The 27,431-nt window shown below is 50.0% G+C and overlaps 1 protein-coding gene across 6 annotated transcripts in view; it reads right to left on the bottom strand.

Annotated features, from left to right (window-relative positions):
* The window catches only part of LOC140399885 (ADP-ribose glycohydrolase MACROD1-like), a 959,160-nt gene that overhangs the window by 419,036 nt on the left and 512,693 nt on the right, over positions 1-27,431 (bottom strand). The window lies entirely within an intron of this gene.

Raw genomic sequence — 27,431 nt, 5'->3', positions numbered from 1 at the left:
TAAACCCCTCTGCACTTACGGAGTCCGTATCCTTCCATCCCCACCCTATTCATATATATAGTGGCCCTTTTGTTTCTCTCCTCCAAGCTTTCTAGACATAGAACCTACAGCATAGCAACAGATGTCTCTACCCTCCAGGTGTACACAATTGTTTATGGTCCACCTGAATTCCCTCCGACACTTTTTTTCACTTGCTGATTTATTAGTTTCCTCCATCCTAATTATTCCTCTTCCCTCGGAGGAATTATTCCATTACGGAAATAGAAGGTCACCCGCTCTCCCCACAGCACGCACGCATGAGGGTGACCCAACACCTGTCTCCCAACCGACCCCACTCAACCGCCAATCAGACACTCCCTCAGCCCCTAATCAGACACACCCGTCAGAAACCACCCCCCCCCCCATCAGACCTCCCATCAGTCACCCCTGCCTAAAGGCTGAAGCGCTGTCCAGGCAATCGAGTGACAAATCACTGCGTTTTCACTTACCCTTCCCTAACATCTTCTGCCTCAGACAAAAGTGTTTAAAGCGGCCGCCGTTACAAGTGTCAGAGGCTTCCTCGAAAGCTAAGTACACCTCAAAGGGCTTCAAGTCCCTTGACGGCCTTTAAACGCAAATCTGCCGTTTATCGACATCCAGCCACAGCTGCTTCGGGGGTTTGCTCATTTTTTCTTTCCCTTCCCGCTTGAATGCATCTCCATTGCCCTGCTTCAAAGCCAACCACAATGTTTATAAACACTCTTGCTATGATTAACAGTTCCTCGCCACACCAAAAGCAGCTAAGTGCTTTCTGCTGTGAAAAAGAGGAAGTGAAATCACTTTGCCCTTGCCTGGCGCCTTCAACACAGAGCAAAAGAATGCATCAGAGCATGCAGACCACCCCAGTGACGGTGTCCAGGAAAGGTCCGCAATAAGAACATGTCAGGAGTAGGTTCTAAGGCCGAATGAGGCAACCAGAGTCCGTGTTTCCAAAGGTTATCAGCGCATAGTTGGGATTTTATAATCTACCATTCAATAGATCACAAACCCAACCCAAGCCCCCCGTCCAACACAAGCGAGATACGAGGAACGCTGGTTGATGCTGCCATTTCTCATTATGATGACAACATTGCCACATCCATCCAACCCCGACCCCCCCCCCCCACCCCATACTAGAATAGGCAACAGTCTCTCGCACAGTCAGAATTTGAACATACAAACAACGTGACATTGGAAACGCAGATCCTGCAAAAATATCAATTCCTGTCAATAAAGTTCAAGCCACGTAGATCAGTGCCTATGACGTTAAGATAACACTACACGGCAGCACGGTGGCGCAATGGGTTAGCCCTACTGCCTCACGGCGGCGAGGTCCCAGGTTCGATCCCGGCTCTGGGTCACTGTCCGTGTGGAGTTTCCACATTCTTCCCGTGTTTGCGTGGGTTTCGCCCCCACAACCCAAAGACGCGCAGGGTAGGTGGATAGAACACGCTAAATTGCCCCTTAATTGGAAAAAATTGATTGAGTACTCTAAATTCATTAAAAAAAGATAACTCTACATAAAGTAGGTTCATACTTAAGGTATAACAGGCAGCCTAGAAATGTGTCGACCTTTTGCAGTTTTCTACATCTCTGAATTATTTCTATACAGCCCTCTGGCTCGGAATACTCCCGCCGTTACAAATCACTTTTCCCGCCGGCAGTGAACACCGGCCTGCGGGATTCCGGGCGGCGTAGGGTGACTGGGGATCCGGCTGGGGAACCGGAGAATCTGGCCCCCGGTCTCTTTTAATAATAATAATTTTTATTAGTGTCACAAGTCGGCTTACATTAACACTGCGACAAAGTTACTGTGAAAAATCCCCTCGTCGCCACATTCCGGCGCCTGTTCGGGTACACGGAGGGAGAATTCAGAATGTCCAATTCACCCAACAAGCAACGTCTTTCGGGGCTTTGCGGGAGGAAACCGGAGCGCCCGGAGGAAACCCACGCAGACACCGGGGGGAACGTGCAGACTCCGCACAGACAGCGACCCGAGCCGGGAATCGAACCCGGGACCCTGCCGCTGTGAAGCCACAGTGCTAACCACTGTGCTGCCGCGCCGCCCATGAAATCAATGAGTCGCCTAATTGAGCACTGCCGATTTCTCGAGTCACAGGCATGCATTCACATAGCCCCTTTAATGCCCTCGGGGCGGCCCAAAGCTTACTCACGGCCACCGAGGTACATTTTGAAGGCACTGTTTCAAAGTAGGACACGTGACAGCCCGTCCACAATTTGCTGGATCCCACACATAATAGTGAGATTGTGCGGTTGTTTAAGGGATCAAAACTGGCCAGGGCATCGGGGGAGAGCTGCCCTGCTCTTCCTCAAAGATACACGATGTGGGGCAACACGATAGCACAGTGGTTAGCACAATTGCTTCACAGCTCCAGGGTCCCACATTCGATTCCCGGCTTGAGTCACTGTCTGTGCAGAGTCTGCACGCTCCCCCCCCCCCGCCCCCCCGTGTCTGCGCAGGTTTCCTCCGGGTGCTCCGGGCCGGGATTCTCCCGGAATCAGCGGGGCGGCCCGTACCGACGCCAAGGAGCGGCGTAAGCCACTCCGGCGTCAGGCCGCCCGGAGGTTGTGGGGTCCTCCGCACTTCCGGGGGCTCGGCCGGCGCTGGAGGGGTTGGAGCCGCACCCACAGAGGCCGGCGCGGAGGGAAAGAGTGCCCCCAAGGCGTAGGCCCGCCCGCAGATCGGTGGGCCCCGATCGCGGGCCAGGCCACCGTGGGCCCCCGGGGCCGAATCCCCCCCGTGCCGCGCCCAAGGACCCCGCCAGCCGCCCTCCAAGCCAGGTCCCGCCGTTATGGACCTATTTCACGCTGGCGGGACTGGCCGAAAACGGGTGGCCGCTCGGCCCATCAGGGCCCAGAGAATTGCTGGGGGGGGGGGGGCGCTGCCAACGGCCCCCGGCCGGCGCGTCGCGATCCCTGCCCGAAAACCAGCGCCGGAGAATTCGGCAGCCGCCGCCGGATCGGCGGGGCGGGATTCATGCCCCCGCCCCCCCCGGCGATTCTCCGACCCGGCGGGGGATCGGAGAATCCCACCCCCAGTTTCCTCCCACAGTCCAAAGATGTGCAGGTTAGGTGGATTGGCCATGATAAAATGCCTTTAGTGTTGGGTTGGGTTACTGGGTTATGCGGATAGGGTGGAGGCGTGGGGCTTAAGTGGGGTGCTCTTTCCAAGAGCCGGTGCAGCCTCGGTGAGTCGAATAGCCTCCTTCTGAACTGTAAATTCTCTGATTCTACGATTTGTCCTCCGTTCGCGATAAAGGAGGGAGCCTTGATTTCACTGCTTCATCTGAAAGATGGCACCTTTGAAAGGGCGGCAGGCTGGCACGGAGATTAGCACTGCTGCCTCACAGGGACCCCGGGTACAATTCCGGCCTTGGGTGACCGTCTGTGTGGAGTTTGCACGTTCTCCCCGTGTCTGCATGGGTTTCCTCCGGGTGCTCCCGTTTCCTCACACACTCCAAAGATGTGCAGGTAAGGTGGATTGGCCGTGCTAAATTGCCTCTTAGTGTCCAAAGATGTGCAGGTTAGGTGGATTGGCCGTGCTAAATTGCCCCTTCGTGTCCAAAGATGTGCAGGTTAGGTGGATTGGCCGTGCTAAATTGCCCCTTAGTGTCCAGAGACGTGCAGGTTAGGTGGATTGGCTGTGCTAAATTGCCCCTTAGTGTCCAAAGATGTGCAGGTTAGGTGGATTGGCCGTGCTAAATTGCCCCTTAGTGTCCAAAGATGTGCAGGTTAGGTGGATTGGCCATGCTAAATTGCCCCTTAGTGTCCAAAGTTGTGCTGGTTAGGTGGATTGGCCGTGCTAAATTGCCCCTTCGTGTCCAAAGATGTGCAGGTTAGGTGGATTGGCCGTGCTAAATTGCCCCTTAGTGTCCAGAGACGTGCAGGTTAGGTGGATTGGCCGTGCTAAATTGCCCCTTAGTGTCCAAAGATGTGCAGGTTAGGTGGATTGGCCATGCTAAATTGCCCCTTAGTGTCCAAAGTTGTGCTGGTTAGGTGGATTGGCCGTGCTAAATTGCCCCTTAGTGTCCAGAGACGTGCAGGTTAGGTGGATTGGCCGTGCTAAATTGCCCCTTAGTGTCCAAAGATGTGCAGGTTAGGTGGATTGGCCATGCTAAATTGCCCCTTAGTGTCCAAAGTTGTGCTGGTTAGGTGGATTGGCCGTGCTAAATTGCCCCTTAGTGTCCAGAGATGTGCAGGTTAGGTGGATTGGCTGTGCTAAATTGCCCCTTAGTGTCCAAAGATGTGCAGGCTAGGTGGATTGGCCGTGCTAAATTGCCCCTTAGTGTCCAGAGATGTGCAGGTTAGGTGGATTGGCCGTGCTAAATTGCCCCTTAGTGCCCAAAGATGTGCAGGTTAGGTGGATTGGCCGTGCTAAATTGCCCCTTAGTGCCCAAAGATGTGCAGGTTAGGTGGATTGGCCGTGCTAAATTGCCCCTTAGTGCCCAAAGATGTGCAGGTTAGGTGGAATGGCCGTGCTAAATTGCCCCTTAGTGTCCAAAGATGTGCAGGTTACGGGGAGAGGGCAGGGAATGTGCCTAGGTAGGGTGCTCTTTCAGAGGGTCGGTGCAGACTCGATGGGCTGAATGGCCTCCTTCTGCGCTATAAACTCCAAGATTCTAGAAAAACAGCTTGTTCCCGCTGTTGCCAGATCCTCTTATGGATTGATCCCTCCACAGATCTTCTCTGCTAAGTAATATTATACTCAGTATGCTTCACCCGATGCCTGTGCCTATGTATTTGCATTGTGTATTTATCATACGTCCTCTGTTTTTTCATGTACGGAATGATCTGTCTGGCCTGTACGCTGAACAAAACTTTGCACTGTACCTCGGTACACGAGACAATAAATCAAATCCACATCAAATCCAAATCCAAGTCTGCGCATTTCAGGGTCCTTTGGGGATATGATATCAAAGCTATTACAAAGAATTGCCATGAACTCCAGCAATGCCTTTCTTCCCGAACCTATTTGTTAATTTAAAAATTCTCTATTAATGTTGTGACACTCATTCGAACACGTTAATGATTCCGACAGTTGCAAAGAAACTCAATTACCCACAGCAGGTTCAGTTACAAAGCTAGGGGGTTAATAATATTGCTTCCACTGAGGTTAATTCATCTCTCTCGCACTGTCAGGCTCCGTTGAGGTAACTCCTCTAGGTTCAGGGCCCCGCACAGGTGAGAATGAGAAAAATAGACAAATAATTCAACAAAGGAGAAGGTGATAACTCCAAGTCGGATATCAAAGATGATATCACCGCCAGTGCTTGACAGGGCTCAATGCGGCATCTCATGTTTTCTGTCTCATTAGCAGTTTAGCTCTGCGGTGTAATTAAGATAATGATGGGAAGGGATTTAATTGTTCCTCTGTTGCTGACCTGTCAGTAACGAGATACTCTCGAGGATAAACAGACTTTCCAAAAGGACCTTTCGCTTCTGTCAGTTTAGTGGGAGTGGTATCGAGTTCCAAGAATTGACAATTAAGCATAACTGTTTGACATCTGGATGCGGTGCTGGGGAACCCTTCCCAGCTCCAGGGCGCGCTCAAATTCTCCCAGCAACAATGAATCTTGCCGTTTTACGAGGCGCAAAAGAAAAAGCGCTTTTGGGAGCAGCCAGGGACCCGATCCCTGAACCTTTGTTTTAATTAACTGAAATTACTGAACAGCGTTTTAGATATCCCGCTAGAAGCCCAGTACCAAAAGGCTCGCAATTAAGTGTTGGGAGAAATTATTTGCGAGCTGAGCTCATTCATTTCGACCTGGCTGTCGGCTGGCTTCCTATCTGAATTACTGTCTGTTTTCTGGCAGTTTGGGGAGCATTAAACGAAGAAAGATAATCATTAATGCTTACTGCCTCAGATTTGCTGGACTAACGCCGCACCAGAACAATCCTCTCAAACAGCAGCTTGTCCTCTGGTGCCAATCTCTCAATTAGACAAACTTTGCCCCACTAATTTAGTTGCATTGAGGGGAAAGATTGGAAAATGTGATTGTTCCCTCCATGCCGATACCTCCTCACCAGTGTTTGGACGGGAAGGTCTTGGCTTGACTGTTGTGAAGGCTGTGCTTTCCCCCATTGGGGAGCTGTACCAACTGCTGTTTGCAGACCTCCGGCCTGTTCTCGCCAGGGAAACAGTCCTGGTTTTATTGGTTAAGGTCGCCACCTGAAACGATTTGCAACTGGAGCCTTCCCAGCGGCATCCGGTGGACCAGGAAGGTTGCACAATCCATAGTCTCCCAGAATGGGCAGCACGGTGGCACAAGTGGTTCGCGCCGTGGCTTCACAGCTCCAGGTTCCCAGGTTCGATTCCCGGCTGGGGTCACTGTCTTGTGCGGAGTCTGCACATACTCCCCGTGTGTGCGTGGGTTTCCTCCGGGTGCTCCGGTTTCCTCCCACAGTCCAAAGATGTGTCGGTTAGGTGGATAGGCCGTGCTAAATTGCCCCTTAGTGTCCTAAAAATGTTAAGTGGGGATTACTGGGTTACGAGGATGGGGTGGATACGTGGGCTTCAGTAGGGTGCTCTTTGTAAGGGCCGGGATGGGCCGATTCTATGATGGTTGATTAGTGATCTGGCCTATCTCACTTCATAGAGCTGTAGATTTTTACAACACTAATAGAGGCTCTTCGGCCCATCGTGCCTGCCTGCCCCCGGCCATCATGCACCTATCTAGTCTAATCTCATTCCTAGCAGTTGGTCCATAGCCTTGTATGCTGTGCCGTTTCAAGTTCTCAACTAAATGCTTCTTAAATGATGTGAGAGTTCCCGCCTCTGTCACCCTTTCAGGCAGCGAGTTCCAGGTTCCCACCATAATAATAATAATCTTTATTCGTGTCACAAGTAGGCTTACATTAACACTGCAATGAAGTGACTGTGAAAATCCCCTCGTCGCCACATTCCGGCGCCTGTTCGGGTACACAGAGGGAGAATTCAGAATGTCCGATTCACCTAACAGCACGTCTTTCGGGGATTTGTGGGAGGAATGTCTGATTCAAAGAAATAACAAAGAACAAAGAAAAATTACAGCACAGGAACAGGCCCTTCGGCCCTCCCAGCCTGTGCCGATCCAGATCCTCTATCTAAAACCGCCGCCTATTTTCTAAGTATCTGTATCCCTCTGCTCCCTGCCCATTCATGTATCTGTCGACATTAAATGACGCTATCGTGCCCGCCTCCACCACCTTCGCCGGCAATGCGTTCCAGGCACCCACCACCCTCTGCGTAAAGAACTTTCTACGCATATCTCCCTTAAACTTTTCCCCTCTCACCTTGAACTCGTGACCCCTAGTAATTGAGTCCCCCACTCTGGGAAAAAGCTTCTTGCTAACCACCCTGTCCATACCTCTCATGATTTTGTAGACCTCAATGAGGTCCCCCCTCAACCTCCGTCTTTCTAATGAAAATAATCCTAATCTACTCAACCTCTCTTCATAGCTAGCGCCCTCCATACCAGGCAACATCCTGGTGAACCTCCTCTGCACCTTCTCCTAACAAGCCCACCTAACAAGATTCACCTAACAAGCACGTCTTTTGGGACTTGTGGGAGGAAACCGGAGCGCCCGGAGGAAACCCACGCAGACACGGGGAGAACATGCAGACTCCGCGCAGACAGTGACCCAAGCCGGGAATTGAACCTGGGTCCCTGGCGCCATGACGCAACAGTGCTAACCACTGTGCTACCGCGTCACTTTCTGGGTGTAAAAGCTTTTCCTCAAATCATCTCTGCAGCTCCTGTTCCTTACCTTAAATCTATGCCCCCTGGATTATTGACGCCTCTGCGAAGGGGAACAGTTCCCTCCTACCCACTCTATCTATCAATGTCCCTCATCATTTTGTGCACCTCAATTCAGCTTTCTCTGCTCCGAGAAAAACAACGGCAGCCTAACCAGCCTCTCTCCGTGGCTGAAGCGCTCCAGCCCAGGCAACATCCTGGTGAATCTCCTCTGCAGCCTCTCTAGTGCAATCACAGCCTTCCTACAGTGTGGCGACGGGGACGGCTCACAGTACTCCAGTTGTGGCCTAACAGGCATTCTGTTCAGCTCCACCATAACCGCCCCGCTCTTATAGTCTGTGCCACAGCTTCTGTGACGTGCCCTCCACCAACCTGACCAATCAGAACCTTAAATTAGGAGTGTCGGTGTTATAGCCCCCACGAGGAAACCTTTGTCAATCTCCCCGTGGAGTACAGGTTTCCCAGGTAGGGGGCGGAGGCCACCCAGCTGGAGCTCGTTAAAGGCTATCGTAAAAGCCGGCCCAAAGCAGGGCCTGGTGTAGTTAGTTCTCCCAGCAAGGACTGAAGTGGGAGTGAGTTACTGTTGTGAGGAGAATATTGTGTATAATTAAATAAATCTCTGTTCTACTGCCGTTGGCGTAAACAAGTTACTAAACTGGCGACGAGGACAAAATTAAACTCTCGACTTGCTTGTGGGACCGCCCGGCCGATTACTGTCCTGCAGCATGTTGACGTAAAAGTTCGGGATGCCGCTGTTCGGGAAGCTGGAAGCCTTCGACGCAGGCCTGGAGGGCTGGAGGCAGCATGCGGAACGCATGGGGTACTTCTTCCAAGCTAACGGGAGTTTGAGGGAAGACCGTCAGAAAGCCATCCTCCTGACCGCCTGTGAGGCCGGGTAAGTTATCCGGCTTCACCTAACTCCAAATCATTTGATGAGCTGGCTGCTTTGCATTACGACCCTCGACCTTCTGTGATCAAACAGCCCGTTGCAATCTCCAGGTGAATCCGCCACTGATTTCTTCACCCGCCTGAGCCGTCCAGCTGAACGTTGCAAATTCGGGCCATCCCTCTGCGAAATGGTGAGGGATAGGCTGGTGTGCGGCATGAACAACTTGGCCAGTCGGAGGAAGCCTGGCTGTTATTCACCACCGCGGGTTAATATCCTGGAATTCCTCTCCCAGCAACATGGGAGCGCGTTCAAAAGAAATGGGCGGCACGGTAGCACAGTGGGTAGCACTTTTGCTTCACAGCTCCAGGATCCCAGGTTCGATTCCCGAAGACGAGGGGATTTTCACAGTCATTTCGTTGCAGTGTTAATAGAACATAGAACATAGAAAATACAGCACAGAACAGGCCCTTCGGCCCACGATGTTGTGCCGAACCTTTGTCCTAGATTAATCATAGATTATCATTGAATTTACAGTGCAGAAGGAGGCCATTCGGCCCTTTGAGTCTGCACCGGCTCTTGGAAAGAGCACCCTACCCAAACTCAACACCTTCACCCAACACCAAGGGCAATTTGGACATTAAGGGCAATTTATCATTGGCCAATTCACCTAACCTGCACATCTTTGGATTGTGGGAGGAAACCGGAGCACCCGGAGGAAACCCACGCAGACACGGGGAGGACGTGCAGACTCCGCACAGTCAGTGACCCAAGCCGGAATCGAACCTGGGACCCTGGAGCTGTGAAGCAATTGTGCTATGCACAATGCTACCGTGCTGCCCTTGAGAACAAATAAATCTACACTATATCATTTAACCGTAATCCATGTACCTATCCAATAGCTGCTTGAAGGTCCCTAATGTTTCCGACTCAACTACTTCCACAGGCAGTGCATTCCATGCCCCCACTACTCTCTGGGTAAAGAACCTACCTCTGATATCCCTCCTATATCTTCCACCTTTCACCTTAAATTTATGTCCCCTTGTAATGGTTTGTTCCACCCGGGGAAAAAGTCTCTGACTGTCTACTCTATCTATGCCCCTTATCATCTTATAAACCTCTATCAAGTCGCCCCTCATCCTTCTCCGTTCTAATGAGAAAAGGCCTAGCACCCTCAACCTTTCCTCGTAAGACCTACTCTCCATTCCAGGCAACATCCTGGTAAATCTTCTTTGCACCTTTTCCAAAGCTTCCACATCCTTCCTAAAATGAGGCGACCAGAACTGTACACAGTACTCCAAATGTGGCCTTACCAAAGTTTTGTACAGCTGCATCATCACCTCACGGCTCTTAAATTCAATCCCTCTGTTAATGAACGCGAGCACACCATAGGCCTTCTTCACAGCTCTATCCACTTGAGTGGCAACTTTCAAAGATGTATGAACATAGACCCCAAGATCTCTCTGCTCCTCCACATTGCCAAGAACTCTACCGTTAACCCTGTATTCCGCATTCATATTTGTCCTTCCAAAATGGACAACCTCACACTTTTCAGGGTTAAACTCCATCTGCCACTTCTCAGCCCAGCTCTGCATCCTATCTATGTCTCTTTGCAGCCGACAACAGCCCTCCTTACTATCCACAACTCCACCAATCTTCGTATCATCTGCAAATTTACTGACCCACCCTTCAACTCCCTCATCCAAGTCATTAATGAAAATCACAAACAGCAGAGGACCCAGAACTGATCCCTGCGGTACGCCACTGGTAACTGGGATCCAGGCTGAATATTTGCCATCCACCACCACTCTCTGACTTCTATCGGTTAGCCAGTTCGTTATCCAACTGGCCAAATTTCCCACTATCCCATGCCTCCTTACTTTCTGCATAAGCCTACCATGGGGAACTTTATCAAATGCCTTACTAAAATCCATGTACACTACATCCACTGCTTTACCTTCATCCACATGCTTGGTCACCTCCTCAAAGAATTCAATAAGATTTGTAAGGCAAGACCTACCCCTCACAAATCCGTGCTGACTATCCCTAATCAAGCAGTGTCTTTCCAGATGCTCAAAAATCCTATCCTTCAGTACCCTTTCCATTACTTTGCCTACCACCGAAGTAAGACTAACTGGCCTGTAATTCCCAGGGTTATCCCTAGTCCCTTTTTTGAACAGGGGCACGACATTCGCCACTCTCCAATCCCCTGGTACCACCCCTGTTGACAGTGAGGACGAAAAGATCATTGCCAATGGCTCTGCAATTTCATCTCTTGCTTCCCATAGAATCCTTGGATATATCCCGTCAGGCCCGGGGGACTTGTCTATCCTCAAGTTTTTCAAAATGCCCAACACATCTTCCTTCCTAACAAGTATTTCCTCGAGCTTACCAATCTGTTTCACACTGTCCTCTCCAACAATATCGCCCCTCTCATTTGTAAATACAGAAGAAAAGTACTCGTTCAAGACCTCTCCTATCTCTTCAGACTCAATACACAATCTCCCGCTACTGTCCTTGATCGGACCTACCCTCGCTCTAGTCATTCTCATATTTCTCACATATGTGTAAAAGGCCTTGGGGTTTTCCTTGATCCTACCCGCCAAAGATTGTTCATGCCCTCTCTTAGCTCTCCTAATCCCTTTCTTCAGTTCCCTCCTGGCTATCTTGTATCCCTCCAATGCCCTGTCTGAACCTTGTTTCCTCAGCCTTACATAAGTCACCTTTTTCCTCTTAACAAGACATTCAACCTCTCTTGTCAACCATGGTTCCCTCACTCGACCATCTCTTCCCTGCCTGACAGGGACATACATATCAAGGACACGTAGCACCTGTTCCTTGAACAAGTTCCACATTTCACTTGTGTCCTTCCCTGCCAGCCTATGTTCCCAACTTATGCACTTCAATTCTTGTCTGACAACATCGTATTTACCCTTCCCCCAATTGTAAACCTTGCCCTGTTGCACGTACCTATCCCTCTCCATTACTAAAGTGAAAGTCACAGAATTGTGGTCACTATCTCCAAAATGCTCCCCCACTAACAAATCTATCACTTGCCCTGGCTCATTACCCAGTACTAAATCCAATATTGCCCCTCCTCTGGTCGGACAATCTACATACTGCGTTAGAAAAGCTTCCTGGACACACTGCACAAACACCACCCCATCCAAACTATTTGATCTAAAGAGTTTCCACTCAATATTTGGGAAGTTAAAGTCGCCCATGACTACTACCCTATGACTTCTGCACCTTTCCAAAATCTGTTTCCCAATCTGTTCCTCCACATCTCTGCTACTATTGGGGGGCCTATAGAAAACTCCTAACAAGGTGACTGCTCCTTTCCTATTTCTGACTTCAACCCATACTACCTCAGTAGGCTGATACTCCTCGAACTGCCTTTCTGCAGCTGTTATACTATCTCTAATTAATAATGCCACCCCCCCCACCTCTTTTACCACCCTCCCTAATCTTATTGAAACATCTATAACCAGGGACCTCCAACAACCATTTCTGCCCCTCTTCTATCCAAGTTTCCGTGATGGCCACCACATCGTAGTCCCAAGTACCGATCCATGCCTTAAGTTCACCCACCTTATTCCTGATGCTTCTTGCGTTGAAGTATACACACTTCAACCCCTCTCCGTGCCTGCAAGTACTCTCCTTTGTCAGTGTTCCCTTCCCCACTGCCTCATTACACGCTTTCGCGTCCTGAATATCGGCTACCTTAGTTGCTGGACTACAAATCCGGTTCCCATTCCCCTGCCAAATTAGTTTAAACCCTCCCGAAGAGTACTAGAAAACCTCCCTCCCAGGATATTGGTGCCCCTCTGGTTCAGATGCAACCCGTCCTGCTTGTACAGGTCCCACCTTCCCCAGAATGCGCTCCAATTATCCAAATACCTGAAGCCCTCCCTCCTACACCATTCCTGCAGCCACGTGTTCAACTGCACTCTCTCCCTATTCCTAGCCTCGCTATCACGTGGCACCGGCAACAAACCAGAGATGACAACTCTGTCTGTCCTGGCTTTTAACTTCCAGCCTAACTCCCTAAACTTGTTTATTACCTCCACACCCCTTTTCCTACCTATGTCGTTGGTACCAATGTGCACCACGACTTCTGGCTGCTCACCCTCCCCCTTAAGGATCATGAAGACACAATCCGAGACATCCCTGGCCCTGGCACCCGGGAGGCAACATACCTTCCGGGAGTCTCGCTCGCGACCACAGAATCTCCTATCTATTCCCCTAACCATTGAATCTCCTACAACTATTGCTTTACTATTCTCCCCCCTTCCCTTCTGAGCCCCAGAGCCAGACTCAGTGCCAGAGACCTGGCCGCTAGGGCCTTCCCCCGGTAGGTCATCCCCCCCAACAGCATCCAAAACGGTATACTTGTTTTGAAGGGGAACGGCCACGAGGGATCCCTGCACTTTCTGCCTGTTTGTTTTTTTCCCCCTGACTGTAACCCAGCTATTCTTGTCCTGTACCTTGGGTGTGGTTACCTCCTTGTAACTCTTCTCAATCACCCCCTCTGCCTCCCGGATGATCCGAAGTTCATCCAGCTTCAGCTCCAGTTCCCTAACACGGTCTTTGAGGAGCTGAAGTTGGGTGCACTTCCCGCAGGTATAGTCAGCGGGGACACCGGTGGTATCCCTCACCACCCACATCCTACAGGAGGAGCATGTAACTGGCCTAGCCTCCATCCCCTCTTACCTGACAGAATATAGCTGCCCTGTGGACTAACTAGATCTCCGCCCACCGACCCTGCTCCCAGTCAGCTACACTTTCTGTAAACTCCTGGCTCTCTTCGCACTCTTTGCGGAAATGTCGGAAACAAAATGAAAGGAGCGCCTTACTCCCTCCTCACCTAACTCCCTTGGTCACCAAACTCTCACTATCACACTCAAATGCACCAAATTCAGCACTCAGTGCAAACAAAGTCTGCACTGTAGGGGATCACTTTTATACTGTGAATCTAGCCTCTGAAAACCTGGCCTAATCCAATTAACTAATTAACAAGCTCCAGCTGCAAGTGCCTACAAGTAGAAGCCGGTTTAAAGCTTATTGAAAATTCACCTTCTTCTAAACCAAACAGCAACTTTTAAGTTAATTAACTAAATAAAAGAAAGACTAAACTTTAGATAAAAATGAAGCCTTATACTCCCTTGGTCACCAAACTCTCACTATCACACTCAAATGCACCAAATTCAGCACTCAGTGCTGAATTACAAATAATGTAAGCCTACTTGCGATAGTAATAAAGATTATTATAAAAAATGCAGCGTGGTTCAACACAATGCTCTGACACCTTCAATGATAGACAATGATTGTGGTCTAGTCAGCAAATCTTGCATTCAATTTTTTAAAAATACCTTCAAATCTCCTCTTTTCCAAAGAAAACAACCTGGCAAATTAAATCCTCACAATTAAATTCCAGTCCGCTCAAATGACCGTACCAGTTTGCATTTGGCCTCTCTCAAGGATTCATGAAGAACTTGTCGTATGAGGAACGGTTGAGGACTCTGGGTCTGTACTCGTTGGGGTTTAGAAGGACGAGGGTAGATCTTATTGAAACTTACAGGAAACTGCGAGGCCCGGATAGAGTGGACGTGGAGAGGATGTTTCCACTTGTAGGAAAAACTAGAACCAGAGGACACCATCTCAGACTGAAGGGACGGTCCTTTAAAACAGAGATGAGGAGGAATTTCTTCAGCCAGTGGGTGGTGAATCTGTGGAACTCTTTGCCGCAGAAGGCTGTGGAGGCCAAATCACTGAGTGTCTTTAAGACAGAGATAGATAGGATCTTGATCAATAAGGGGATCAGGGGTTATGGGGAGAAGGCTGGAGAATGGGGATGAGAAAATATCAGCCATGATAGAATGGCAGAGCAGACTCGATGGGCCGAGTGGCCTAATTCTGCTCCTATGTCTTATGGTCTTATTTGATTGGGTGACCAGAATGCCAAATAATGAATGGCACAGATAAGGTAGCGAGTCAACATCTTTTCCCAAAGGTAGGGGAGTCTCAAACGAGAGGGCAGAGGTTAAAGGTGAGAGGGGAGAGAGTTGTTAAGAAGGCATACGGTGTGTTAGCTTTTATTGGTAGAGGGATTGAGTTTCGGAGCCATGAGGTCATGTTGCAGCTGTACAAAACTCTGGTGCGGCCGCATTTGGAGTATTGCGTGCAATTCTGGTCGCCGCATTATAGGAAGGATGTGGAAGCATTGGAAAGAGTGCAGAGAAGATTTACCGGAATGTTGCCTGGTATGGAGGGAAGATCTTATGAGGAAAGGCTGAGGGATTTGAGGATGTTTTCGTTGGAGAGAAGAAGGTTAAGAGGTGACTTAATTGAGGCATACAAGATGATCAGAGGATTGGATAGGGTGGACAGTGAGAGCCTTTTTCCTCGGATGGTGATTCTAGCACGAGGGGACATAGCTTTAAGTTGAGGGGAGATAGATATAAGACAGACGTCAGAGGTAGGTTCTTTACTCAGAGAGTAGTAAGGGCGTGGAATACCCTGCCTGCAACAGTAGTGGACTCGCCAACACTAAGGGCATTTAAATGGTCATTGGATAGACATATGGACGATAAGGGAATCGTGTAGATGGGCTTTAGAGTGGTTTCACAGGTCGGCGCAACATCGAGGGCCGAAGGGCCTGTAATGCGCTGTAATGTTCTATGTTCTAACTGTTTTTCACACAGAGAGTGGTGAGTGTCTGGAACGTCTGTAGTAGAAGCAGGTACAATTTTGTCTTTTAAAAGGCATTTAGACAGTTAAATGAGAAAGGTGGGTATAGAGGGATATGGACCAAATGCGGGCAAATGGGACTAGCTCAGTGGTAAAAACTGGGCGGTATGGACAGGTTGGGCCGCAGGGCCTAATTCCCTGCTGTAAACCTCTGTGACTCTACCCGCGATTGTCTGACGAAAACTATTGGATAAATGGTGCCAGAAAAAGCGTCATCATAAGGCAATAACTATCATCTAATGAGATGAACTGGGCAACCTTTAGTATAAATAGAGTCTCCATGGCTGGAAGCCATGTGATAGGATTTATATCCCGCAAGTGGGCTGACCTATATCTTGTGAGTGATGAAGTTATGAGCGTGAGTGACGGTCGGTGCCAAGAGTACAATGCAAATCACCGCCCACAGCCCGTCCTGCTGGCCGTTTGTTTTACAACGCGGGCAAGCAGCAGAAATTAAATTGAGAAAGGTGGGCCGTAAATCTCTGGTTTGAAACGGGCAAGATCTGACGTGGCTTGCCCAGTTCCGGGGGACGCGGGGGGGGGGCCGAGTTTGTTTCTCTCGTCCTGCTGCCCCCACCCTCCCGGCCCACAGTTCCGTTGAACGGCACATGGGGCCGTCATCATCCTAGGGCGGCGCGGTGGGTTAGCACTGTTGCTTCAGGGTCCCGGGTTCTACTCCTGGCTTGGGTTCACTGCCTGCGCGAAGTCTGCACGTTCTTCCCCCCGTGTCTGCGTGGGTTTCCTCCGGTTTCCTCCCACAAGCCCCGAAAGACGTGCTCGTCGGGTGAATCGGACATTCTGAATTCTCCCTCCGTGTACCCAAACGCCGGAATGTGGCGACGAGGGGATTTTCACAGTAACTTCACTGCAGCGTTAATGTAAGCCCACTTTTGGCGATAATAAAGATTATTATTATGTGGCAAAGGACGGTCTCTGCCTGTGCTCCGTCCTCTGACATAATCGTGGAATTATTTCCGTGGCGGATTAAAGTCGAAGTTGGCAGAGAGAGAGAGAAAGAGAGATAGAGAGAGAGAGAGAGAGAGATAGATAGAGAGAGAGAGATAAGTAGATAGAGACAGAGAGAGAGGGAGATATGAGAGAGAGACAGAGAGATAGAGAGAGAGAGAGATAGATGTATATATAAAGAGAGAGAGATAGAGAGAGATAGATAGATAGAGAGAGATGAGAGAGAGATAGAGAGAGAAAGAGAGAGAGAGAGAGAGGAAGATATGAGAGAGCGACAGAGAGATAGATGGAAAGAGAGAGAGAGAGATAGAGAAAGAGATAGATAGATAGAGAGAGAGATAGATAGAGACAGAGAGAGAGGGAGATATGAGAGAGAGACAGAGAGAGAGAGATAGATGTATATATAAAGAGAGAGAGAGATAGAGAGAGAGAGAGGAAGATATGAGAGATAGACAGAGTGATAGATAGAAAGAATGAGATATATATATATAGCGAGAGAGAGATAGAGAGAGAAAGAGAGATAGAGAGAGAGAGAGTGTTGAGAGAGATAGATAGAGAGAGATAGATAGGTAGAGACAGAGAGAGAGGGAAATATGAGAGTCAGACAGAGAGATAGATAGAGAGAGAGATAGATGTATATATAAAGAGAGAGAGAGATAGAGAGAGAGAGAGAGAGAGAGATGAAAGAGAGAGATAGAGAGAGAGAGACGAGAGATAGAGAGAGAGAAAGAGAGAGAGAGAGGAAGATATGAGAGAGAGACAGAGAGATAGATAGAAAGAGAGAGAGAGATAGACATATATAAAGAGAGAAAGATAGAGAGAGATAGATAGATAGAGAGAGAGATGAGAGAGAGAGAGAGAGAGATGAGAGAGAGATAGATGAAAAATGAAAATCGCTTATTGTCACAAGTAAGCTTCAAATGAAGTTACTGTGAAAAGACCCTAGTTGCCACATTCCGGCGCCTGTTCGGGGAGGCTGGTACGGGAATTGAACCGTGCTGCTGGCCTGCCTTGGTCTGCTTTAAAAGCCAACGATTTAGCCCAGTGTGCTAAACCAGCCCCTATAGATAGCCAGCCCCCAACCAGATAGCGAGAGAGAGAGAAATAGATGAGAGAGAGATAGATATATAAAGAGAAAGAGAGTGAGTTGGAGAGAGAGAGAGATAGCAAGAGATAGAGAGCGAGAGATAGAGAGAGAGAGTGAGAGAGATAGAGACAGATAGATGAGAGAGAGAGATAGCTAGAGAGAGAGAGTGAGAGAGAGATATATAAAGAGAGAGAGATAGATAGATAGAGAGAGACAGATAGATGGAGAGAGAGAGAGGGAGACAGAGAGCCAGAGGGTAGAGGGAGACAGAGAGAGAGAAAACAGAAAGAGAGAGCAGCTCTGTTAGGGAGAATGTGCTGAGTGAATGCAATTTCACATGGCAAGGGACTTGGCCTGAAGTCTTTCCATCCTATTATAAATCATTTGTTAATTAAGAGATAACGTTCGTGTTGAGAGGAGTGAACGAGGCAATAAAAGGCTGGATAAATGCTACATCCACGGTCCTCAGCATTTCAGCCGCGCTCCATGCACATAGTATTCACTCGCAACAAAGACACTGTTATCCTGACTTGCAAAATGCAACAGTAGAATTAACAATCCAAATTTTGTCATGATGAAATTAACGGAACCAGATAAGGGAGCAGGGCCAAGACCTAATACTTTACAATTGCTCACTCTCTCAACAATGGGTGGCAGGCTAGCATAGTGGTTAGCCCGGGCCTCCATTTGTTACTCCACTCAACACAGCACTTGGCTGTACAATTCCTGATTCATGCTGAGCATTGAGGAGGGCTTCTTGAAACAGTGTGTAGACAGTCCAAACAGGGAAGGGGCCATACTGGGCCTGGTATTGAGGAATGAGCCCGGCCAGGCGGTCGGCGTTTCAGTCGGGGAGCAGTTGGGGAACAGCGACCACAATTCAGTAAGTTTTAACGTACTCATAGAATTTACAGTGCAGAAGGAAGCCATTCGGACCATCGAGTCTGCACTGGCTCTTGGAAAGAGCACCCAAGCCCACGCCTCCACCCTATCCCCGTAACCCAGTAACCCCACCTAACCTTTTTGGACACTTATCACGGGCAATTTATCGCGGCCAATCCACCTAACCTGCACATCTTTGGACCGTGGGAGGAAACCGGAGCGCCCGGAGGAAACCCACGCAGACACGGGGGAGAACGTGCAGACTCCGCACAGACAGTGACCCAAGCCGGGAATCGAACCTGGGATCCTGGAGCTGTGAAGCAACTGTGCTAACCACAGTGCTACCGTGCTGCCCATAAAGATAAGTGTAGTCCTCGGGTGAAGGTGCTCAATTGGGGGAAGGCTAATTACAATATTAGGCAGGAACTGACGAATGTAGATTGGGGGCAGATGTTTGAGGTCAAATCAACATCTGGAAGGTGGGAGGCTTTCGAGTGTAAGTTGATAGGAATTCAGGACCGGCATGTACCTGTGAGGAAGAAGGATAAGTTGGCAAGTTTCAGCAACCTTGGATAACGAGAGATATTGTGAGACTAGTCAAAAAGAAGAAGAAAGCATTTGTCAGGGCTTGGAGGCTGGGAACAAATGAAGCAAGTGAAGAATACAAGGAAAGTAGAAAGAAACTTAAGCAAAGAGTCAGGAGGGCTAAATTTGGTCACGAAAAGTAATTGGCCAGCAGGATTAAGGAAAATCCCAAGGCTTTTTATACATATATAAAGAGCAAGAGGGTAGCCAGGGAGAGGGTTGGCCCACTCAAGGAACAGGGGAGGGAATCTACATGCGGAGCCAGAGGAAATGGGCGAGGTATTAAATGAGTACTTTGCGTCAGTATTCACCAAAGAGAAGGACTTGGTGGGTGATGAGTCTGGGGAAGGGGGAAGGGTGTGTAGATAGCCTGGGTCACATTGAGATCAAAAAGGAGGCGGTGGATAGGGAATTTGCAGAGACCCCGGAGGAGGAATTGTACAGGGAGAGGAGACGACTCCAGACGGAATTTGACCTTCTGACCACCAGAAAGGCGGAGGTACTGTGGAGGAAGGCACAGGGGAGGAGGTATGAATATGGGGAAAAGGCGAGTCGCCTGTTGGCTCATCAATTGCGAAAGAGGGCAGCAGCGAGGGAGATAGGAGGAATTAGAGACGAAAGGGGAGACACGGTGCGAAGGGCAGGAAAGATAAATGAGGTGTTCAAGACCTTCTATGAGGAACTGTATAGGTCTCAACCCCCAGAGGGAGAGGAGGGGATGCGGCAGTTCCTGGACCAATTGAGGTTCCCGAAAGTGGAGGAGCGGGGGGTGGTAGGCCTGGGGGCACCGATTGGGGTGGACGAGGTTATTAAGGGACTGGGAAGCATGCAAGCAGGGAAGGCCCCAGGACCAGACGGGTTCCCGGTGGAGTATTACAGAAAATATGTGGACTTGTTGGCCCCGTTGATGGTGAGGATGTTCAATGAGGCCAGGAAAGGGGGGACTCTACCCCCGACGATGTCGGAGGCGACGATATCGTTAATTTTGAAGAGGGATAAAGATCCGTTGCAGTGCGGGTCCTATAGACCCATTTCATTGTTGAACGTGGACGCCAAATTGTTGGCAAAGGTACTGGCATCGAGGATAGAGGACTGTGTCCCGGGGGTGGTGCACGAAGATCAGACAGGGTTCGTAAAAGGGAGACAACTGAATGTTAACGTGCGACGACTATTAGGGGTGATAATGATGCCCCCAGTGGAGGGGGAGGCAGAGATAGTGGCGGCAATGGACGCAGAGAAGGCATTTGAAGGGTGGAGTGGGAGTATTTATGGGAAGTGTTAAAGAGGTTTGGGTTTGGGAACGGGTTTATTAGCTGGGTTAGACTTCTTTATGGGGCTCCAACGGCAAGCGTAGTTACAGGTCGACATAGATCGGAGTATTTCCGACTATATAGGGGAACAAGACAGGGATGCCCGCTGTCTCCATTGTTGTTCGCGTTGGCAATTGAACCTCTGGCCATGGCGTTGAGAGACTCCAGGAAATGGAGAGGGGTGATTAGAGGGGGAGAAGAACACCGAGTCTCGTTATATGCGGATGACCTATTGTTATACGTGTCGGACCCAGCGGGGGGAATGATAGAGGTTATGCGAATTTTGAGGGGGTTCGGGGATTTCTCGGGGTATAGGCTAAACATGGGGAAGAGTGAATTATTTGTGATACATCCAGGGGACCAGAGTAGAGAGATAGAAGGCTTGCCTCTAAGGAAAGTGGAAAGAAACTTCCGATACCTGGGGATTCAGATCGCTAGGAGTTGGGGAACCTTGCACAGACTTAATCTGACACAGTTGGTAGAACAAATGGAGGAGGACTTCAAGAGGTGGGACATGCAGCCTCTATCGCTGGCGGGCAGGGTGCAAGCAATTAAGATGATGGTCCTCCCGAGGTTCTTATTTGTATTTCAATGTCTCCCTATACTAATCACTAAGACCTTTTTTAATAAAATAGACAGGAGCATCACGAGCTTCGTGTGGGCAGGGAAAGTTCAGAGAGTAAGGAGGGGGTTCCTTCAGCGTAGTAGGGACAGAGGAGGATTGGCACTACCGAACTTGGGCGATTACTATTGGGCCGCCAATGTGGCAATGATACGTAAATGGATGATGGAGGGTGAGGGAGCGGCGTGGGAAAGACTGGAGAGAAAGTCCTGTAAAGGGACGAGTTTAGAGGCGCTGGTGACGGCGCCGCTACCGCTCTCACCTAAAAAGTTTACCACAAACCCGGTGGTGGCGGCAACATTGAATATCTGGGGACAGTGGAGGCGACAGAGAGGGGTGCGGGGAGCCCTGGTGGGGTCCCCAATCAGGAACAACCATAGGTTCGCCCCAGGAAGAATGGATGGAGGATTTCAGAGCTGGTTCCAGTTGGGAATTAGGAGGGTGGGAGATTTATTTATAGATGGGACTTTTGCGAGCTTGGGAGCATTGGAGGAAAAGTATAAGTTGCCCCGGGGAAATTTCTTGAGATATATGCAGGTGAGGGCATTTACTAGACAACAGGTGAGGGAATTTCCGTTGCTCCCGACACAGGGGATACAGGACAGGGTGCTTTCAGGGGTGTGGGTCGGAGAGGGCAAGGTGTCAGAGATTTACCGAGAGATGAGGGAAGAGGGGGAGGAGTCGGTGGGCGAACTAAAAGGAAAGTGGGAAGAAGAACTAGGGGAGGAGATAGAGGAGGGTATGTGGGCTGATGCCCTAAGCAGGGTAAATTCCTCTTCCTCATGCGCCAGGCTTAGCCTGATTCAATTTAAGGTGCTACATAGAGCACACATAACGGGAGCAAGATTGAGCAGGTTCTTTGGAGTGGAGGACAAATGTGGGAGGTGTGGTGGGAGCCCGGCAAACCACGCACATATGTTTTGGGCATGCCCGGCACTGGAAGGGTATTGGAAGGGAGTGACGGGAGTGATTTCGCGGGTGGTGAAGGCCCGGGTCAAACCAGGCTGGGGGTTAGCTCTATTTGGAGTTGCGGAAGAGCCGGGAGTGCAGGAGGCGAAAGAGGCCGACGTTGTGGCCTTTGCGTCCCTAGTAGCCCGGCGCAGGATCCTACTCATGTGGAAGGAGGCGAAACCCCCCGGACTGGAGGCCTGGGTAAATGATATGGCGGGGTTCATTAAACTGGAGCAGATAAAGTTTGCCCTGAGAGGATCGGCTCAAGGGTTCACCAGGCGGTGGCAGCCATTTCTCGACTACCTAGGGGAACGTTAGAGGGAAGACAGATGACCAGCAGCAGCAACCCAGGGGGGGGGGGGGGGGGGGGGTTAGTTTAGGTCAAAGATAAAGGGGTTTTGTTACTTGTGTATTGTTTAAAATTTCTGTATTGTTATTGTTGCGTTTGCTTTGTAAGAGGGGAAAAATTGTTGTTTGGGAAAAAAATTTCAATAAAACATTTATATTAAAAAAAAAAAAAGGAGGCGGTGTTGGGCGTCTTGAAAAACATTAAGGTAGATAAGTCCCCAGGGCCAGATGGGATCTACCCCAGAATACCGAGAGAGGCAAGGGAGCAAATTGCTGGGGCCTTGACAGAAATCTTTGTATCCTCACTGGCTACAGGGGAGGTCCCAGTGGATTAGAGAATAGCCAATGTTGTTCCTTTGTTTTAGAAGGATAGCAAGGATAATCCACGTAATTACAGGCCGATGAGCCTTACGTCAGTGGTAGGGAAATTATGGGAGAGGAAGTTTTTCGAGGAAGTGTTGAAGATGATTGATAAGGATAAGGCAGTGGATGTTGTCTACGTAGACTTCAGTAAAGCCTTTGACAAGGTCCCTCATGACAGACTGGTACAGAGGGTGAAGTCGCACAGGATCAGAGGTGAGCTGGCAAGTTGGATACAGAAGTTGCTCGATCATAGAAGACAGGGTAGCAGTGGAAAGGTGTGTTTCTGAATGGAGGGCTGTGACTAGTGGTGTTCCGCAGGGATCAGTGCTGGAACCGTTGCTGTTTATAATATGTATAAATGATTTGGAGGAAAATGTAACTAGTCTGATTAGTAAGTTTGCAGACGACACAAAGGTTGGTGGAATTGCGGATAGCGAAGAGGACTGTCAGAGGATACAGCAGACTTTAGATTGTTTGGAGACTTGGGCAGAGAGTTGGCAGATGGAGCTTAATTCAGACAAGTGTGAGGTAATACATTTTGGAAGGTCTAATGCAGGTAGGGAATATACAGTGAATGGTAGAACCCTCAAGAGTATTGACAGTCAGAGAGATCTAGGTGTACAGGTCCACAGGTCACTGAAAGGGGCAACACAGTTGGAGAAGGTCGTCAAGAAGGCAGACGGCATGCTTGCCTTCATTGGCCGGGGCATTGAGTATAAGAATTGACAAGTCATGTTGCAACTGTATAGGACCTTAGGTAGGCCACACTTGGAGTATAGTGTTCAATTCTGGTCGTCACACTACCAGAAGGATGTGGAGGCTTTAGAGAGGGTGCAGAAGAGATTTACCAGAATGTTGCCTGGTATGGAGGGCATTAGCTATGAGGAGAGGTTTGATAAACTTGGTTTGTTCTCACTGGAACGACGGAGATTGAGAGGTGACCTGATAGAAGTCTCCAAGATTATGAGGGGCATGGACAGAGTGGGTAGTCAGAAGCTTTTTCCCAGGGTGGAAGAGTCAATTACGAGGGGGCGTAGGTTTGAGGTGCGAGGGGCAAGGTTTAGAGGAGATGTATGAGGCAAGTTTTTTGCACGGAAGGTCGTGGTTGCCTGGAACTCGCTGTCGGAGGAGGTGGTGGAAGCAGGGACGATAGTGACGTTTAAGGGGCAAATTGACACATACATGAATAGGATGGGAATGGAGGGATATGGGGCTGAATTCTCTGCTGTCGGGATTCTCCACCACGCCCGGGGATTTCCCGACCGCGTGGGGCTGCCCGCAATGGGAAACCCCATTGGCCGGCTGGCGAGACGGAGAATTCCGCCGCCACCGGGGTTGGCTGCACCAGAAGACCGACGAAGAATTCCGCCCATGATCCCCGGGAGGGTCGGGGTTTTAGTTCAGACGGGCAGCATGGTCGGTGCAGGTTTCCAGGGCCGAAGTGCCTGTTCCTGTGCTGTAATTTTCTTTGTTCCTCGTAATAAACGGGGAATAAAAAAGGCAGCCATAGTTCCTGGGCTGGATTCTCAGCACCCCGACGCTGAAATCGTGTTCGGAGACGGGGTGGAAAATCCAGTTTCCCGCACGAAATCGGGAGCGGCGCCGGTTGCGCGATTTTCCGCTCCCCCCCCCCCCCCCGAAAATCGGCGTACTCGGGGGAGTACACCGCGCCGATTATCCCCCGCCTCAGGCCATTGCCTGAGGCCCGCCCCGCTATTCTCCGTCCCCGACCGGCCGAATTCCCGATGGCGAGGGCCTCTCATGGTTCCACCGTCCGTGATACCCGCGTGGCGGCTGCGGGCTCAGTCCGCGGCCAGCACAATCGGGGATGGGGGGCGATCGGAGGGCAAGGGGGGGCCTCATTCGGGACCGGGGGGGGCTATGCGTGCGGGCGGTCCGGGTCGAGCGAGCGGCCGGTCGGGGGCTCTATTTCCGTGGTCCAGGTCTGCGGAATGAGCCCGCCATGGAGCACGGTGCGACCGCTGGAGGCCCTGCGCATGTGCGGCCTCTGACCCGGAAGTGCGGGGGCCCGTATCGGCAGCTGGAGCTGCGAGCTCCACAACGGCTGTCTGCTAGCCCCCAGCAGGGCTGTGAATCTGTGACCTCTTGGTGCCAGTTTTCCTGGCTTAAAAGACCACAGTTTCCACAACGGCAGTGGGTGCCTGGAACTCGCTGCCGGAGGAGGTGGTGGAAGCAGGGACGATAGTGACATTTAAGGGGCACCTTGACAAATACATGAATAGGATGGGAATAGAGGGATATGGACCCCGGAAGTGCAGAAGATTTTAGTTTAGTCGGGCAGCATGGTCGGCACGGGCTTGGAGGGCCGAAGGGCCTGTTCCTGTGCTGTACTTTTCTTTGTTCTTTGATGGTGTGGGGACACAGTCCCAAAAACGGAGAATCTAACCCCCTGTCCATTGCCAAGTGATCTGACTTGGGAGAACAGCAGTCGCGAGCAAGGTGGGATTTATTCCATGCTGATGTTAAGGCGCACAGATGCTGAGTCGGAGAGGCATCGGAACAACCCCCCAGTTAAGAGACAGCGCCTCGAGAAGAGGTCGAAAGAAGCAGGGAAAAGCACACACACACAAGTCTTCAGGACCTGTACCAGAGCAGACATTTTGTAGTCCTCATCAATCATCCGTTGCAACCAAACATCTGCCAACCCGCACTATCTTTATAGGTTAAAGGACGCAGAATAGGATTTGCTTTTATCTTCAAAATCCAAAGAATTCCAGGAGACTAAACACTAACGCTTTCAAATCTGTTATCAAGGTGATCATAATGGAAACGAAAAATTGATCCCCAGGAGTGTGACAACTGGTATTTAAATATTGACCTGATAAATCAGCCATAGTTCTATTAAATTTCACAAGGTACGGCCTATCAATTAATCCTACATTAATCTGACATCCCCGATTTAAATGAATTATTAACCCCTTGAGATCTGCGATTTTCAGATGGTTCAATTGTTTATTACTGGAGGCGTGGCGGAGACTCAAATATGCCAGGCGGACACAACTATTCGACACCATCCAGGACAAAGCAGCGCACCCACCACCTTAAATATTCATTCCCTCCACCAGCGGAATGCAGTAGCAGCAGCTCACCAAGGCCTCCAAACCCAATCCCTCTACCGCCCTGAAGGATAATAATCACTTATTGTCACAAGTAGGCTTCAATGACGTTACTGTGAAAAGCCCCTAGTCGCCACATTCCGGCACCTGTTGGGGGAGGCCGGCACGGGAATTGAACCAGCGCTGCTGGCCTTGTTCTGCATTACAAGCCAGCTGTTTGGCCCACTGTGCTAATTCTCATTAATCCTGACTTGAAACTATACTGCCGCTCCTTCACTGTCACTTGGTCAAAAACCTGGAGCTCCCTCCCTAACAGCACTGTGGGTGTACCTACACCACCACGTGGGCTGCAGCGGGTTCAAGAAGGCGGCTCACCACCGCCCTCTGAAGGGCATTTAAGGATGGGTAATTAATGCCGGGCCCGCCAGGATCCCCCACATCCCACAATCCAAGGAATTATAATTACATCACACTTCTCTCCAGCTAAGAGTAATCTAACAACAGTTTCTCACACCTCTGAGGCTCTATTACCCTTCTGAAACTCAGGGCAGTGTCTGGTAAGAGCTACTGAACATAATATCATTGTCATAATACAATAGCTTTGCACATTAATGCAATAGTCCGCAACCAAATCACCAAATCAGCGCTCTCTTCCCATGCAGTATAAATTGTTGTTCCCTTTACCTTCCCTGATGAGTGCCCTTGACGGGACGCCGAATTCTTCACCAATACTCAATCTCGGTGCCACCAAATGACAATTCTCCAGGCACGCCTTACAAGCGGAGAGCCTTGTCCACACTTCAGGAAATCACTGGCGCACGCTGCTGGTTTTCCCGACATTCATTCTAACTGTCAAAGAACTGTCGGCAGCCCACCGGCAATTTCTCAAAACGAACAGGCCAGCAGCCGAAGCCCTCCACCCGTGCTGGCTATTTGGAAACTCTGCCCTTGTACGTCGATTGCCCCCCCCCCAATAAGTTGCCACGTCGGGCTTCACACTTGGGAGTGTGGGGGGGGGAATCATTTTCTAAGCTCTGTTCTTGTCAACATCATATAATATCAATGCAATTGACATAGTCTGTCTCTTTGGAAATCAGACGTAATTTAGACTCTGGTTTGCATGTATGTAATCCTATTTCAACAATTTGTAACAGCCTGACCTTTCTTTGAAGATTCCATATATTCTGCGTGCCGATTTGAATATAAATGCCATGATATTTTTGGTGTATTATATCTGATCGTGTGCATTGCTGTTGAGAGAATCATGCTGGGTCCGTTGCTAAGGGCTGCAAATTGACTGGGGTACAGCAACATCACACAGCCGAATCTGGTGAGTATTCTGGCGTTTGCGTTCCGGCCAGTCCGCGCGTCACTAAAACCGACGAACCGGTCGCTGTCGCGTTTCTGTTTGCTGGGAGCTTGCTGTGCGTAAATCGGCAGCCCCGTTTCCTGCACGACAGCAGTGACCGCGCTTCAGAAGTACTCCATTGACGGTGACATGTTTTTCGGGGGGGGGGGGGGGGGGGGGGGGGTGGTCCTGAGGCAGTGACAGGCGCTGGAGGACTGTCGGTTATATCGGCTGAGTTCCGGGGGGTGTCCCTGTTTTCTGAGGCATTCTCAGCTGCTGTCTTCATTGCAACTGAGCAGGGGATTCTGTTCTGCCGCCGAAATCGGGAGTGGCAGTGGCGTCGGTTTGCGGACTCTCCGCCCCCTGAAAAGTGCCGTACTCTAGGAGTACTCCGCGTCGATTATCCATCGCCCGGGGCCCTCCCCCGCGATGCTCCGTAACCTGCGGACGCAGTCCGGGGCCCCCACAGTCGGGGAGGGCC

This window comes from Scyliorhinus torazame, chromosome 24 (genome assembly GCF_047496885.1).
Source record: "Scyliorhinus torazame isolate Kashiwa2021f chromosome 24, sScyTor2.1, whole genome shotgun sequence".
Taxonomy (NCBI): Eukaryota; Metazoa; Chordata; class Chondrichthyes; order Carcharhiniformes; family Scyliorhinidae; genus Scyliorhinus; species Scyliorhinus torazame.
Note: the sequence above shows the minus strand (reverse complement) of the source record. Positions and strands in the feature narration are given on the sequence as shown.